The 17,252-nt window shown below is 40.1% G+C and overlaps 1 long non-coding RNA gene across 1 annotated transcript; it reads left to right on the top strand.

Annotated features, from left to right (window-relative positions):
* Nucleotides 1–1,507: 1,507 nt before the first annotated feature.
* On the top strand, nt 1,508–12,399 carry LOC134728975 (uncharacterized). The gene is made up of 2 exons (XR_010109815.1): nt 1,508–2,437; nt 7,173–12,399. It is a non-coding gene; the product is annotated as an uncharacterized LOC134728975 (long non-coding RNA).
* The last annotated feature ends 4,853 nt before the right edge of the window (nt 12,400–17,252 follow it).

Below are 17,252 nucleotides of genomic sequence, written 5' to 3'. Positions count from 1 at the left end.
GATCAGCTGAACCAGGGCAAGGGAAGAGAGTGGCTACTGGGGGTCACAGGGCAAGAGCAGGGAGCTTCGAGCTGGGGGATGCCCAGCCTGAGCCTGTGGGAGGGGAGAGTGGCGTCCTGTGCCCTGGTCACAGATGAGGCTGGGAGGGGTGTGTCCTATTTTGAAGAAGAGGCCTTGCTTTGGCAAAGGCTGTACTTGGGAAGAGAGGGAGAGAGATAGAGAGAAAGAGGCAGGGAGATAAAGAGAAAGGGAAGAGAGAAAGAGAATTATTTTGTCTCTACCCTCAGGGACAGTGTAATCTTGGTGGAAAGTGAAAATGTGCCAGTGTACAAGTGCACACACACACACACACACACAAAGACTGTTACCATAAGGTTGTCAGCAACTGGAGCCAAGGGAAGCATCCAGATGGCTGAGCCTATATGACCTTGGGCAAATACTTAACCTCCCTATACCTCAGTTTCTTCATCTGTAAACTGGGAGCAATATTAGTATTGACCTCATAGGGCTGTTAAGAGGATTAAACACAATAATCCTTTTGAAGCATGCAGCATAGTCCCTGGCAGCTAGTAAGGTCTCACAAGTGATTGTTGTTGCTGTCATTCATCGTGATCATTAATATCAGTTGTCATCTGCTGGAAAAGGAGGGATAAGAAAAGGTGGGATATGGATAGGCACAGCCAAGACAAATGCGCGGGATGGGAAAAGCAATTCAAGCTGGAAAAGAAAGAACTGGTGGGAAGAAAGGTGAAGAGGTAGGAGGGTGAGATTCTAAGTCCTCAGTACTCAAAGTGTGGTCCAAAGACTCACCAGCAGCAGCTGCTCCTGGGTGCTTGTTAGAAGTGCAGAATCTCGGACCCCAGCTCAGGTCTACTCACCCAGAATCTGCAACTTTTCAAGCTGTTCAGGTGATTTGTTTGCTTGGGGGAGTTTGAGAAGCACAGCTATCAGCCATAACTCGTGGGAGTGAACGATGCTGGTGCCACAGTGGGAGCAGCAGAGAGAAGGCTACAGAAGGATGGGGACCAAGCAGTACATGTCCCTGAAATAGTTCCACGTGCAAGTTACTGCCCAGGATTCAATATTTGTTATAATTGTTCCCTCTGAGGTAAAACCTATATACAATGAAATATATACATGAACTGTACCTCTAAGTTTTAACAAGTGCCCATCTACCAATGTAAACTTGGACTCCAGTCAAGACATAAAACCTGACCAGCCACCCAGAAAGTTCCCTCATACCTCTTCCTAATCGATCCCTGCTCCAGTCCCTAGAGGCAGCAGTTGTTTTGACTTATTTTCTGCAATATAAATTACTTTGCCAGTTTTAGAACTCGGTACCCATGGAACCGTATGATAGGTGCTGCTGTGTAACCCTTCATTTATGCAGCATAATGTTTTTAGACACATCTGTGTCACTGTATCAGTCATCTGTCCCTTTTTATTGCTGTGTGCTATTCCGTTGTATAGGTATGTCACAGTTTGTTTATCCACTATGCTGTTTCTGATTTTTGGTTATTGTAATTAGGCTGCTAGGAAAATTTCTGTATGTCTTTTTGTGAACATACATTTATATTTCTCTTGGATAAATACCTAGAAGTGGGAGTGCTAGGTCATAGGGTAGGTTATGTTTAGTTTTATAAGAAACCACTAGCCCTATTCCAGAGTGGCTGTACCGTTTTATGCTTTTACCAACTGTATTAATCAGCTCAAGCTGCCATAACAAAATACCATAGGCAGAATGGCTTAAACAACAGACATTTATTTTCTCACAGTTCTGGAGGCAGGAAGCCCGAGGTCAGGGTGCCAGAGTGAGGGCTTTCTTCTAGCCAAGAAGGCCCCTGCCATCTTGCCGTGTGCTTACATGACCTTTTTTTTAAGTGTGTGAGTGGAGACAGAGAGAGAAAGAGAGAGAGAGAGAGAGGGTGCTCTTTAGTGTCTTTTCTTATAAGGACATTAATCCTATTGAATCAGGGCCCAGCCTTTATTACTTTATTTAACCTTAATCTTAACTTTAATGGTCCTATCACCAAATACTGTCACACGGGAGGTTTCAAGATAAGAATTTTGGAGGGACACAAACAATCAGTCTGTAACACCAATAATGTGTGAAAGTTCCAGTTTTGTCAGGTATTTTAATTTTAGCCATTCCTGTGGGTGTACAGGATATTTCATTGTGGTTTTATTTCCCTGATGACTAATGATGCTGATGATCTTATTTTTTCCATTTAAAAAATTGCAGTAATATACACATAACATAAAACGTACCAACTTAACCATTTTCTTTTTTTTCTTTTTTTTTTTTTGAAACAGGATCACACTCTGTTGCCCAGGCTGGAGTGCAGTGGTACGATCATGGCTCACTGCAGCCTTGACCTCTAGGGCTCAAGCAGTCCTCCTGCCCAGCCTCCCAAGTAGCTGAGCAGCTGGGACACAGGTATGCACCACCACACCTGGCTAATTATCTTTATTTTTATTTCTGTAGAGGCAGGGTCTCCCTATGTTGCCCAGGCTGGTCTTGAACTCCCAGCTTAACTGATCCTCTTGCCTCAGCCTCTCAAACTGTTGGGATCACAGGTTAAGATGAGGCCACCATGCCCGCCTCATCTTCATCATTTTTTAAGTGCACAGTTTAGTGGTATTAAGTGCATTCATAATGTTGTGCAACCAATCACCACCATCTGTCTCTAGAACACTTTTTATCTTGTAAAACTGAAACTCTATACTCACTAACCAATAAGTCCCCATACCTCCATGTCCTGGCCCTGGAAACCAACATTCTACTTTCTGTTTCCATGGTTTTGACTACTCTAGGTACTTCACAGACTCACGCATTATTTGTCCTTCTGTGACTGGCCTATTTCAGGTAGCAAAATGTCCTCAAGGCTCATTCATGTTGTGGCATGTCAGAGGGTTTTTTTTTTTTTAATTTTCAAGGCTAAATAATATTCTGTTTTTTTTCTTTTCTTTTTTTTGAGATGGAGTTTTGCTCTTGTTGCTCAGGCTGGAGTGCAATGGCACAATCTTGGCTCACTGCAACCTCTACCTCCCAGGTTCAAGAGATTCTCCTGCCTCAGCTCCCGAGTAGCTGGGATTACAGGCATGAGCCACCACGCCTGGCTAACTTTGTATTTTTAGTAGAAGTGGGGTTTCTCCATGTTGGTCAGGCTGGTCTCAAACTCCTGACCTCAAATGATCCACCTGCCTTGGCCTCCCGAAGTGCTGGAATTACAGGCGTGAGCTGCTGCGCCTGGCCAAGGCTAAATAATATTCTGTTACATGTATATACCACATTATGCTTATCCATTCATCCAGTGATGGACATTTGGGTTACCTCCACATTTTAGCTGTTGCAAATAATGATGCTATAAACACGGTGTACAAATATCTGAGACCCATCTTTCAATTCTTTTGGGTATATACCCAGAAATGAAATTACTGGATCATATAGTAATTCTATTTTTAATTTTTTGAGAAACAGTAAATGCATCATTTTGCATTCCCAACAACATTGAACAAAGGTTCCAATTTCTCCACATTTTCAGCAACACTTGTTATTTTCTGTTTTTTTGTTTGTTTTGTTTTTTTAATAGTGACCATCCTAATGTATGTGAGTGGTATCTCATTATAGTTTTGATTTGTATGTCCCTAATTAGTGTGTTCATCCATTATTGCATTGCTATAAAGAAATACCTGAGCCTGGGCAATTTATAAAGGAAAGAGGTTGAGTTGGCTCACTATTCTGCAGGCTGTACAGGAAGCACGGCACTGGCATCTGCTCAGCTTCTAGTGAGGCCTCAGGAAGCTTTCAACCATGGTGGAATGTAAAGGGGGAGCAGGCATATTCCATGGTGAAAGTGGAGCAAGAGAGAGAGGGTGGAGGTGTCACACACTTTCAAACAACCAGATCTCATAGGAACTCAGAGGGAGAACTCACTTATCACCAAAGAGACGGCACTAAGCTACTTATGAGGGATCCACCCCCACACAGTGGTGGGGACTCCCACCAGGCCCCACCTCCAACACTGGGGATTACATTTTGACGTGAGATTTGGAGGAAACAGACATCCAAACCATATTATTCCATCCCGGCCCCCTAAATATCACGTTCTTCTCACATTGCAAAATACAATCATTCCCTGCCAGTAGTCTTCAAAAGTCTTAACTCATTCCAGCGTCAAGTCCAAAGTCCTGTCTCATCTGAGTCTCATCTCCTTCCATCTCTTTGGCTGTACAATCAAATCAAGTTATTTACTCCCAAGATAAAATGGCAGTACAGGCATTGGGTAAACATTGTCATTCCAAAAGGGAGAAATTGGCCAAAAGAAAGAGGCTGAAGGCTCCATGCATATCTGAAACTCAATAGGGAAGACATTAAACCTCAAAGTTCCCAAATGATCCTTGACTCCATGTCTTGTATCCAGAACACACTGGTGCAAGGGGAGGGCTCCCAAGGCCTCAAGCATCCTTGCCTCTGTGGCTTTACAGAGTGCAGCCTCCGTGTCTGCTCTCACAGATTGAGGTTGAGTGCCTGTGGCTTTTCCAGACTCAGGATGCAAGCTGCCCATGTCTCTACCATCCTGCGGTCTGGAGGGCAGCAGACCCCTTCTCACAGCTCCACTAGCCAGTGCCCTGGTAGGGACTCTGTGTGGGGCTCCAACCCCACCTTTCCCCTTGGTGCTGCCCTAGTAGAGGTTCTCCATAAGGGCTCTGCCCCTGCAGGAGGCTTTTGCCTGGACAGTCAGGCTTTCTGGAACATCCTTTGAAATCCAGCAGGAAGCTGGCAGCCTCCTTTACTTTTGCACTCTGTGAGCCTGCAGGCTTAACACCATGTGGAAGCACCAAAGCTTATAGCTTGCACCCTCTGGAGTGGTAGCCCAAGCTGTACCTGGGCTCCTGTGAGTTGAGGCTGGAGCTGAAGTAACTGGAATGCGGGGAGCAGCCTCCTGAGGCAGAGCAGAGCAGCTGCATTCTGGGCCTGCCCCCTAAAACCATTCTTTCCTCCTAGGCTTCTGGGTCTATAATAGGAGAGGGTTTCTCCAAGATTTCTGAAATACCTTCAAGGCCTTTTCCCCATTGTCTTAGATATTAGCACTTGGCTCCCTTTTAGTTGTGCCAATCTGTTTAGCAAGTGGTTGCTCTGCAGCCTGCTTATATTTCTTGCCTGAAAATGATTTTTATTTATCTGCCACAGGGCCAGTTTGCAAATTTTCCAAACTTCCATGCTCTGCTTCCCTTTTAAATATAAGTTCCAACTTTAAGTCATTCCTTTTCTCCTGCATCTGATTTAGACTGTTGGAAGCAGCCACATCACTCCTATATTTATTTTTTCCTAAAAAAATGTTTTTTTTTTGAGACGGAGTCTCGCTCTGTCACCCAGGATGGAGTGCAGTGGAATGATCATGGCTCACTGCAGCCTTGACCTCCCAGGCTCAAGTGATCCTCCTGTCTCACTCAGTCTCCTGAGTGGCTGGGACCACAGGCATGCACTGCCATGTCTGGCTAATTTTTAAATCTTTTGTAGAGACGGTGTCTCACTGTTTACACAGGCTGAACTCCTGGGCTCAAGCAATACTTCAGCCTTGGTCTCCCAAAGTGCTGGGATTACAGATGTGAGCTACCATGCCTGGCTACATGCCAGTTCTTGAATGCTTTGCTGCTTAAAAATTTCTTCCATCTGATACCCTAGGTCATTACTCTTATTTTCAAACTTCCATAGATTATAAGGACATGAACACAATGCAGCCAAGTTCTATGCTAGGGCATAACACAAGTGACTTTAATCCAGTTCTCAGTAACTTACTCATTTCCATCTGAACCTCATCAGCCTGGCCTTCACTGGCTATATCTCTCAGTATTTTGGTCACGACCATTTACTCAGTATCTAAAAAGCTCCAAATTTTCCCTCATCATCCTGTCTTCTTCTGAGCCCTCCAAACTCTTCCAACCTAGAAGACTAGAGTAAATAACTGATCCTTCAATGCAAAAACAGAGGAGACATCCACAAGAAACAACAGCAAACAGGGAACCATGACCTTCTGTAATGGACAAAGCAAGGAACCAGTGACTGACTCTAATGAGACAGTGATACATGAACCCCTTGACCAATTGTTCAAAACAGCAGTTTTAAGGAAACACAGTGATCGCCAAGATAACACATAAAATCAATTCAGAAATGTTTGAGACTTTTGTTTTGTTTTGTTTTTGAGATGGAGTTTCACTCTTTTGCCCAGGCTGGAGTGCAGTGGCGTGATCTCGGCTCACTGCAACCTCCGCCTCCCAGGTTCAAGTGATTTTCCTGCCTCAGCCTCCAAGTAGCTGGGATTACAGGTGCCTGCCACCATGTCAGACTAATTTTTGTATTTTTAGTAGAGACAGGGTTTCTCCACATTGGTCAGGCTGGTCTTGAATTCCTGACCTCAGGCGATCCACCCACCTCAGCCTCCCAAAGTGCTGGGATTACAGGCATGAGCCACTGTGCCCGGCCAAGAAAAATTTAACAAAGAGATTGAAATAATAATTAAAAAATCAAACAAACAGAAATCTTGGAACTGAGAAATACATTTGCCAAACAGAAAAATGCACTAGAGGCTCTTAACAGCAGAATGGGTTAAGTGGAGGAAATAATTAGTGAGCTTGAAGACAGGCTAATAAAAAATACGGCCATAGGAGAAAAAAGAAGAATGAAAAGGAATGAAAATTATCTACAAGATATATAAAATTACCTCTAAACACCAAATCTAAGAATTATTCGTATTCAAGAGGGATATGTACAACAGCAAGGGGCAGAAACTCTATTCAAAGAAATAATACCAGAAAACTTTCCAAAACTTGAGAAATATATAAATATCCAGTACAGGAAGGTCAGAGAACATCAAACAGATTCTACCGAAATAAGAGCACCCCAAGGCATATAATAATTTTCTCTCAAAAGTCTAAGATAAATAAAGGATCCTAAAAGCAGCAGGAGAAAAGCAAATAACATATAAAGGAGCATCAATTTGTCTGGCAATAGACTGCTCAATGGAAACCACATTGGCCAGGAGGGAGTAGGATGACATTTTCAAAGTGCTGGAAAAAACAAAACAAAACAAAATAACCCTGCCATCCAGGAATACTGTATCCAGCAAAGTTGTCCTTCAAATATTAAGGAGAGATGTAATCTTTTTCAGACAAACAAAAGCAGAGAATTCACCACCACCAGACTCATCTTACAAGGAATGCTAAAGAGAGTTCTTCAACCAGAAGGAAAAAAACCACCCCACGAACATGCAAAAAGAAAACACTTGAAGGTATAAAATCCACTGGTAAAATTAAATACATGGACAAACCCAGAATATTCTAATATTGTAAATGTGGTGTGCAATTCATGCATAACTCTAGTATGAAACCTAAAGAGCAAATCTATCAAAAACAATATAGCTACAGCAGCCTACTAAGAGATAGGCAGTATAAAAATATGTAAATTGAGACAATAAAAAGACAAAATGTGAGGAGGATGGAGTTCAAGTGTAGAATTTTTTTCATTTTTGTTTCTATTATTTTCTTTGTGATCTAGAACTTTGTGATAAGTTGCCACCTCTGTAAAATGACTTGTTATATTTATAAGATGTTTTCTGTAAGCCTCATAGTAACCACAATGCGAAAACCTATAATAGAGTCACTGCAAATAAAAAGCAATGAATTTAAAACATACTACCAGAGAAAACCACTTAACCACAAAGGAAGACAGTAAGAAAGAGAGAAAGGAAGAGAGGAGTTACAAAACAACCAAAAAACAAGCAACAAAATGGCAATGGTAAGTTCTTACTTATCAAAATAACACTGAATGTAAATGAATTAAATTCTCCAATTAAAAGGCATAGAATGGCTAAATGGATAAAGAAACAAGACCCAACTATATGTTGCCTACAAAAAAACCCATTTCACCTATAAAGACACACATAGAGCCCAGGAGATTGAGGCTGCTGTGAGCTATGATCGTATCACTGCACTCCAGCTTAGAAGACAGAATGATACCTTTTTTTTTTTTTTTTTTTTGAGATACATATAGACTGGGCTGGGCACGGTGGCTCATACCTGTAATCCCAGCACTTTGGGAGGCCAAGGTGGGCAGATTACCTGAGGTCAGGAGTTCGAGACCAGCCTGGCCAACATGGTGACCCCATCTCTACTAAAAACACAAAAATTAGCCAGGCATGGTGGCACATGCCCGTAATCCCAGCTACTCGGGAGGCTGAGGCAGGGGAATTGCTTGAGCCTGGGAGGCGTAGATTTCAGTGAGCCGAGATTATGTCACTGCAGCCTGGCTGACAGAGCAAGACTCTGTCTCAAAAAAAAAAAAAAAAAAAAAAGATACACATAGACTGGAAGTGTGTCCAGTTAAAATAAGATATAGTACACAACTGGAAACCAAAAAAGGGAAGTAGATATGTTTATACCAGATAAAATAGACTACAAGTCAAAGACTGTAAAAAGAGACAAAGAAGGTCACTATATGATGATAAAGGGGTCGATTCAGCAAGATGATACAACAATTATAAATATCTATGCACCTAACATTAGAGCTCCCAAATATATAAATCAAACATAAATCTATCTAAAGGGAGAGATAGACTACAATATAATAATAGTAGGGAATGTCAACACTCTACTCTCAGTAATGCACAGAACATCCATGCAGAATATCAATAAAGAAACATTAAACTACACACTAGACAAAGTAGACCTAACTAATATTTACAGAATATTTCACCCAACTGCTGCAGAATACACATTCTTTTCATCAGCATATGGAACATTCTCCAGAGCAGACCATGTCTTAGGCCACAAAACAAGTCTCAACAAATTCAGAAAAGAAGAAATAATATCAAGTATCCTTTCTGGCTACAATGGAATAAAACAAGAAATCAATAACAAGAAGAACCTCAGAAACTACACAAATACATGGAAACTAAGCAACATGCTCCTGAATGATGAATGGGACAATGAATAAACTAAGAAAAAAAATGTAAAAAGTCTCTCAAAACAAATTAAAAGGAAATATACCATAATCTGGGGGATACATCAAAGGCAATACTAAGAAGGAAGTTTATACAACAAACAACTATATCAAAAAAGCAGAAAGATTTCAAATAAATAACCTAATGATGCACCTCAGGAAACTAGAAAAGCAATAACAAACCAAACCCTAAATTAGTAGAAGGAAATAAATACTAAAGATTAGAGCAGAAATAAATGAAATTGAGATTTAAAAAATACAGAAGATCAATGAAACAAAAAGTTGGTTCTTTTGAAAAAATAAAATCAACAAACGTTTAGCTAGACTATCTAAGAAAAAAAGAGAAAAGACCCAAGTAAACAAGATCAGAAACTGAAAAGGAGACATAAGTGAGACTACAGAAGTTCAAAGAATCATTAGAGACTATTATAAACAACTACGTGCCAACAAACTGGAAAACCTAGAAGAAATGGATAAATTCCTGAACATATACACTTATCAAGACTGAACTATGAAGAAAATAGAAAACCTGAACAAGCCAATAATGACTAATGAAATTGAAGCTGTAACAAAGAGTCTCCCATCAAGAAAAGCCCAGGACATGATACCTTCACTGCTGAATTCTACCAAACATTTAAACAAGAATTAATACCAATTCCATGCAAACTCTTCAATAAAACTGAAGAATAGGGAATACTTCCAAACTTGTTCTACAAGCTCGTCATTACCCTGATACCAAAACTAGACAAGGACATGACAAGAAAAGAAACAACAGGCTAATATCACTGATAAAAATAGATGCAAAACCCCTCAACAAAATACTAGCAAACTGAATTCAATAACACATTAAAAAGACCATTTGGCGGCTGGGCACAGTGGCTCACGCCTGTAATCCCAGCATTTTGGGAGGCTGAGGGAGGCGGATCATGAGGTCAGGAGATCAAGACCATCCTGGCCAACATGGTGAAACCCCATCTCTACTACAAATACAAAAATTAACTAGGCATAGTGGCACATGCCTGTAGTCCCAGCTACTCGGGAGGCTGAGGCAGGAGAATCGCTTGAATCTGGGACGCAGAGGTTGCAGTGAGCCGAGATTGTGCCACTGCACTCCAGCCTGGGGACAGAGTGAGGCTCCATCTCAAAAAAAAAACCATTTGCCATGACCAAGTGGGATTCATCCTAGAGACATAAGGATGGTTCAACATTTGCAAATCAATAAATGTGATACATCACATTAACAGAACCATAAGACCATTTCAATCAAGGCTGAAAAAGTATTCAATAAAATTCAACATCCCTTTATGATGAAAACTCTCAACAAATTGGGTAGAGAAGGAACATATCTCAAAATAATACAGGCCATATCCGACAAACTGTCAGCTAACATCATACTGAACAGGGAAAAATGGAAAGCCTTTTCTTTAAGATGTGAAACATGACGAGAATGCCCACTCTCAACCTTTTAATCAACATAATATTGGAAGTACTGGCCGGAGCAAGTAGGAAAGAGAAAGAAATAAAGAGCATCCAATTGGAATGAAAGAAATCAAATTAGCTTTGTTCACAGATGACATAATTTTATACTTAGAAAAATCTATAGATTCCACCAAAAAACTGTTAGAACTGATAAACGAATTCAGTAAAGTTGCAAAATCAATGTACAAAAATCAGTAGCATTTACATACATCAACAGCAAACAATCTGCAAAAGAAATCAAGAAATCAATGCCATTTATAATAGCTACAAAGAATATAAAATACCGAGGAATCAATTTTTTTTTTCTTTTGAGACAGAGTCTTGCTCTGTCACCCAGGCTGGAGTGCAGTGGCTCAATCTTGGCTCACTGCAAGCCTCCCAGGTTCAAGCGATTCTTCTGCCTCAGCCTCCTGAGTAGCTGGGACTACAGGCACATGCCACCGTGCCCGGCTAATTTTTTGTTGTTGTTTGTATTTTTAGTAGAGATGCAGTTTCACCATATTGGCCAGGCTGGTCTCGAACTCCTGACCTCGTGATCCACACACCTCGGCCTCCCAAAGTGCCGGGATTAAAAGCATGAGCCACCGTGCCTGGCCCCTAGGAATCAATTTAACCAAAGACGTGAAAGATCTATACAAGGAAAACCATAAAATTTTGACAAAGGAAATTGAAGACGACATACGAAAAAGGAAAAGATAGTCCCTGCTCATGGATTGGAAGAATTAACATTGTTAAAATGGCAATATTACCCAAAGCAATTTATAGCTTGAACACAAGCCCTTTCAAAATACTAATGATATTATTCACAGTAATAGGAAAAAAAACCCTAAAATTTATATGGAACCACAAAAGACCCCAAATAGCCAAAGCAATACTGAGCAAAAAGCACAAAGCTGGTGGCATCACATCCCACTATGTGATTTCAAAATATACTACAAGGTTGTAATAACCAAATCAGCATGGTACTGCCATAAAACAGATACACAGATCAATGGGAACACAACAGAGAACTCAGATATAAAATCCATTCATTTATAGCCAACTAATTTTCAATGAAGGTGCCATGAATATACACTGGAGAAAGAAGAGTCTTTTCAATAAATGGTGCTGGGGAAACTGGATAACCATATGCAAAATAATAAAACTAGACCCCTATTTCTTACCATATATAAAAATGGATTAATTACTTAAGTCTATGACCTGAAACTATGAAACTACTAGAAGAAAACATTGGGAAACACTCCAGGACAAAGATTTTTTGTGTAAGACTCAAAAGCACAGGCAATAAAAGCAAAAATAGACAAAGAGGATTACAGCTAGCTAAAAAGCTTCTGCACAGCAAAAGAAACAATCAACAAAGTAAAGAGGTAACCCCCAGAATGAGAGAAAATATTTGCAAACTTACTCATCCAACAAGGGATTAATAACTGAATATATAAGGAGTTCAAACAACTTAATAGCAAAAAAAAAAATCTGATTTAAAAATGGGCAAAACATCTGAACAGACATTTCTCAAAAGAAGACACACAAATGGTGTATGAAAAAATGCTCCACATCACTAATCATCAAAGAAATACAAATCAAGCCTGGGCGAGGTGGCTCACGCCTGTAATCCCAGCACTTTGGGAGGCCAAGGTGAGTGGATCAACGAGGTCAGGAGATCGAGACCATCCTGGCTAACACAGTGAAACCCTGTCTCTACTAAAAACACAAAAAATTAGCTGGGCGTGGTGGCGGGCGCCTGTAATCCCAGCTACTCGGGAGGCTGAGGCAGGAGAATGGCATGAACCCGGGAGGCGGAGGTTGCGGTGAGCCGAGATCGTGCCACTGCACTCCAGCCTGGGCGACAGAGCAAGACTCTGTCTCAAAAAAAAAAAAAAAAAAAAAAAAGAAAAAGAAAAAGAAAAAGAAAAAAGAAATACAAATCAAAACAACAGTGAGATCATCTCACTCCACTTAAAATGGCTTTTATCAAAAAGGGATGCTGCTGAGGATATGGAGAAAGGGGAACCCTCATAGACTGTTGGTGGGAATGTAAATTAGTACAACCACTATCAATAGCACTTTTTGAGCTATTTTTAGCACAAAAAACTAAAAAGAGAACCACCATTTGATCCAGCAATCCACTACTGGGTATATATCCAAAAGAAAAGAAATCAATATATCAAAGAGATATCTGCACTCCTATATTTATCACAGCACTATTCACAATAGCCAAAAAATGGAATCAACCTAAGTGTCCATCAATGGATGAATGGATAGAGAAGATGTGGTATATATACCCAATGAAGTATTATTCAACCATAATAAAATAAAATTATGTCATTTGTAGCAACATGGATGCAAGTGGATGTCACCATGTTAAGTGAAATAAGCCAAGCGCAGAAAGACAAATATTGCATGTTCTCACTCATATGTGGGAGCTAAAAACTTGGATCTCTTGAAGACAGAGAGTAAATTTGTGGTTTTCAGAGGCTGGGAAGGAGAGGGGAGTGAGGGGATGAAGAGAGGTTGATTAATGGGTACAAATATACAGTCAGAAAAAGTCAGATCTATTGTTCTATAGATCTGTAGGGTGACAATAGTTTGCAATAACCTATTATGTATTTCAAAATAGCTAGAAGGGAATAACTTGAATGTTTCAAGTATAAAGAAAAGACAGATATTCAAGGGATGGATATCTCAATTATCCTGATTTGATATTTACACATAATATGAATGTATTAAATTATTACATGTACCCTGAAAATATGTACATCTATTATGTATCAATAAAAAATAAACATACCTTAAAATAAAATAAAATGTGTAAAGGAAAAAAATCATTTGACCATATATGTGAGGGTTTGTTTCTGGGCTCTGTCTTCTACTTCATTGGTTTATATGTCTGTCTTTATGCCAGTTCCACATTGTTTTGAATACTGTAGCTTTGTTTTGAAATCAGGAAAAGTGAGTCCTTTAGCTTCGTTCTTTTTCTTTTTCTTTTTTTTGAGACAGAGTCTCTCTGTCGCCCAGGCTGGAGCACAGGGGCGCGATCTTGGCTCACTGCAAGCTCTGCCTCCCAGGTTCACGCCATTCTTCTGCCTCAGCCTCCCAAGTAGCTGGGACTACAGGCGCCCACCACCAGGCCCGGCTAATTTTTTGTATTTTTAGTAGAGACGGGGTTTCACCGTGTTAGCCAGGATGGTCTCGATCTCCTGACCTCGTGATCCACCCACCTCGGCCTCCCAAAGTGCCGGGATTACAGGTGTGAGCCACCGTGCCCGGCCAGCTTTGTTCTTTTTCAAGATCATTTTGGCTACTTAGGGAACCATGAAATTCAATATAAATTTTAGGATGAGTTTTTCTTTTCTGCAAAAAAAAAGTCATTGGGATTTGATAGGGCTTGCATTGAATCTGTAGATTGACTTGCTGTAGTGAGAACTTCTAGTACTATGTGGAATAGAAGTGGTGAAAGCAGGCATCCTTTCCTTGTTCCTGATCATAGAGGGAAAGCTTTCAACTTTTCACCATTGAGTATATTTGCAGTGGGTTTTTTGTATACAGCTTTTTAATGTTGAAGTAATTTCCTTTTATTTTTTAAAAAAACTTTTATTTTTTAAAAATCAACAGATAATAATTGTACATACTCATGGGTTACCTACTGATTTGATTATACATATAATATGTAGTGATCAGATCAAGGTAACTAGCATATCCCTCATCTCGAACACTGATCATTTCTTATATTGGGAACAGTCAGTATCCTCCTTCTAGCTATTTGAAACTATATATTTTGTTTTTAACTATAGTCATCCTACAGTGGTACAGAACACAGAACTTATTCCTCCTATCTAGCTATAATATTATATCTTCTAACAAATTTCTCTCTAACTCTCTCTTCCCCTTACCCTTCTCAGCCTCCAGTATCCTCTGTTCTACTTTTTCTATGAGGTCAACTTTTATTTTTCACTTCCACATATGAATGAGACATGCAGTGTTCCATTCCTGGCTTATTTCACTTAATATAATGTCCTTCAGTTCCACCCATGTTGCCAAGAATGACAGAATTTCATTCTTTTTTAAATAGCTAAAAAGTATTCCATTGTGTATATATACCACATTTTCTTTATCCATTCGTCTGTTGTTGAACATTTAGAATTCTATTCCTAATTTGTTGAGTGTTTTTATCATGAAACGGTATTGAATTTTGACAAATGCTTTTTTTGCATCAGTTGAGATTATCATTTTTCCCTTTTGTCTGTTAATGTGGTACATTATATTGATCATTTTTTGTATGTTGATCCATCCTTGAATTCTGGGAATAAATTTCACTTGGTCATGTATGTAATCCTTTTAATATGCTGCTGAATTTGGCTTGCCAGTATTTTGTTGAGGTTCTTGCATCAATGTTCTTAAGGGATATTGGTCTATTGTTTTCTTGGCATGTCTGTCTGGCATTGCTTTCAGGGTAATACTGGCCTCATAGAAAGAATTAGGAAGTGTTTTCTCCTTTTTTTTTTTTTTTTAGATAGGGTCTTGCTCTGTTGCCTAGGCTGGAGTGCACAGCATGATCATGGCTAACTGCAGCCTCAACTTCCTGGGCTCAAATGATTCTCTCGCCTCAGCCTCCAGAGTAGCTGGGACCACAGGTGTGCACCATGATGCTTGACTAATTTTTGTATTTCTTGTAGGGACAAGGTCTCACTGTGTTTCCCAGGCTGGTCTCAAACTCTCAAGCAATCTGCCTGTCTTGGCTTCCCAAAGTGCTGAGATTACAGGTATGAGCCACTTTGCCCAACCCCTCCTTTTTAATTTTTAAAAACGTTTGAAAAAAATAGGTGTTAGTTCTTTAGATATTTGATAGGATTCACCAGTGAATCCATCAAGTCTAGAGCTTTTCTTTATTGGAAGGTTTTGATTACTGAGTCAATCTCTTTACTAGTTATAGGTCTATTCAGATTTTCAATTTCTTCTTGATTTAGTCTTGGTAGGTTTTATGAATATGTCTATTTCACCTAGGCTATCCAATTTTTTGGTGTACAGTTGTTCATAGTACTCTCAGAATCCTTTTTATTTCCATAGAATTGGAAATAAACGTCCCCACTTTCTTTTTCTTTTCTTTTTTTTTTTTTGAGATGGAGTCTCACTCTTGTCACTCAGGCTGGAGTGCAATGGCGCGATCTTGGCTCACTGCAACCTCCGCCTACCAGGTTCAAGAGATTCTCCTGCCTCAGCCTCCTGAGTAGCTGGGCATTACAGGCATGTGCCACCACGCCTGGCTAATTTTTGTACTTTTTTAGTAGAGACAGGGTTTCATCATATTGGCCAGGCTGGTCTCGAACTCCTGACATCAGGTGATAACACCCGCCTTGGCCTCCCAAAATGCTGGGATTACAGGAGTGAGCCACCGCGCCCGGCCAAATGTCCCCACTTTCATTTCTGATTTCAGTAATTTGAGGCTTCTCTCTCTCTTTTATTAGTCCATCTAGCTAAAGGTTTTTCAATTTTGTTGATCATTTCAAAAAACAAACTTTTTGTTTCGCTGGTTTATCTCTATTGTTTTTCTTTTTCTTTTTCTGAGATGGGGTCTTGCTCTGTTGCCCAGGCTGGGGTGCAGTGGCATGATCTTGGCTCCCTGCAACTTCTGCTTCCCAGGCTCAAGCGATCCGCCCATTTCAGCCTCCTGAGTAGCTGGGACTATAGGCACACACCGCCATGCCCTGCTAATTTTTTGTATTTTTGGTAGAGGTGGGGTTTTGCCATGTTGCCCGTGCTGGTCTTGAACTCCTGAGCTCAAGTGATCTGCCTGCCTTGGCCTCCCAGAGTGCTGGGATTATAGGCATGAATAACTGTGCCCAGCCTTTTCTATTGTGTTTCTATTCTCAGTTTCATTTATTGCTAATATTTATTTTGACTACCACGACTGGCCTCCAGTTATATTTCTGTTATTGATTTTTAACTTCATCCTGTTGTGGTCCGAGGAGATACTTTATATGACAGTTATCTTTTTAAATTTATTTAAATATTGGGTTGTTTGGTTTTCTCTTTATACTTCCTCAAGTTGTAAAGTTAGGTTGTTGATTTGAAATCTTTCTTGTTTTTTAATGTAAACACTTACAGCTATAAATTTCCACCTTAGCACTGCTTTTATTGTATGTCATACATTTTGCTATGTTGTGTTACTTATAGCTATAAATTTTCTCCTTAGCGCTGCTTTTGTTGTATCTCATACATTTTGCTTTGTTGTGTTTTCATTTTCTTTTATTTCTAGGTATTTTCTGGTTTCCTTTGTGATGTCTTCTTTGATCCACTGGTTAAGAGTGCATTGTTTTTTCACAAATTTGTGAATTTTCCAGTTGTATTTCCTTTTCTTTTCTTTTTTTGTAGACAGGGTCTCACTCTGTCGCCCAGACTGGAGTGCAGTGGTGTGATCACAGCTCACTGCAGCCCCAACCTTCCCAGGCTCAGATGATCTTCCCACCTCAGCCTCTAAGAGTAGCTGGGACTACAGGTGTGCGCCACCATGCCTGGCTATTTTTTATTTATTATTATTATTATTATTTTGTAGAGATGGGGTTTCAGCATGTTGCCCAGGCTGTTCTCGAATTCTGGGCTCAAGTGATCTGCCCACCTCCGAGGCCTCCCAAATTGCTGGGATTACAGGCGTGAGCCACCACGACTGGCCTTCAGTTATATTTCTGTTATTGATTTTTTAACTTCATCCTGTTGTGGTCCGAGGAGATACTTTATATGACAGTTATCTTTTTAAATTTATTGAGACTTCATTTGG

The sequence above is a fragment of the Pan paniscus genome, chromosome 15 (assembly GCF_029289425.2).
Source record: "Pan paniscus chromosome 15, NHGRI_mPanPan1-v2.0_pri, whole genome shotgun sequence".
In the NCBI taxonomy this organism is placed as follows: domain Eukaryota; kingdom Metazoa; phylum Chordata; class Mammalia; order Primates; family Hominidae; genus Pan; species Pan paniscus.
Note: the sequence above shows the minus strand (reverse complement) of the source record. Positions and strands in the feature narration are given on the sequence as shown.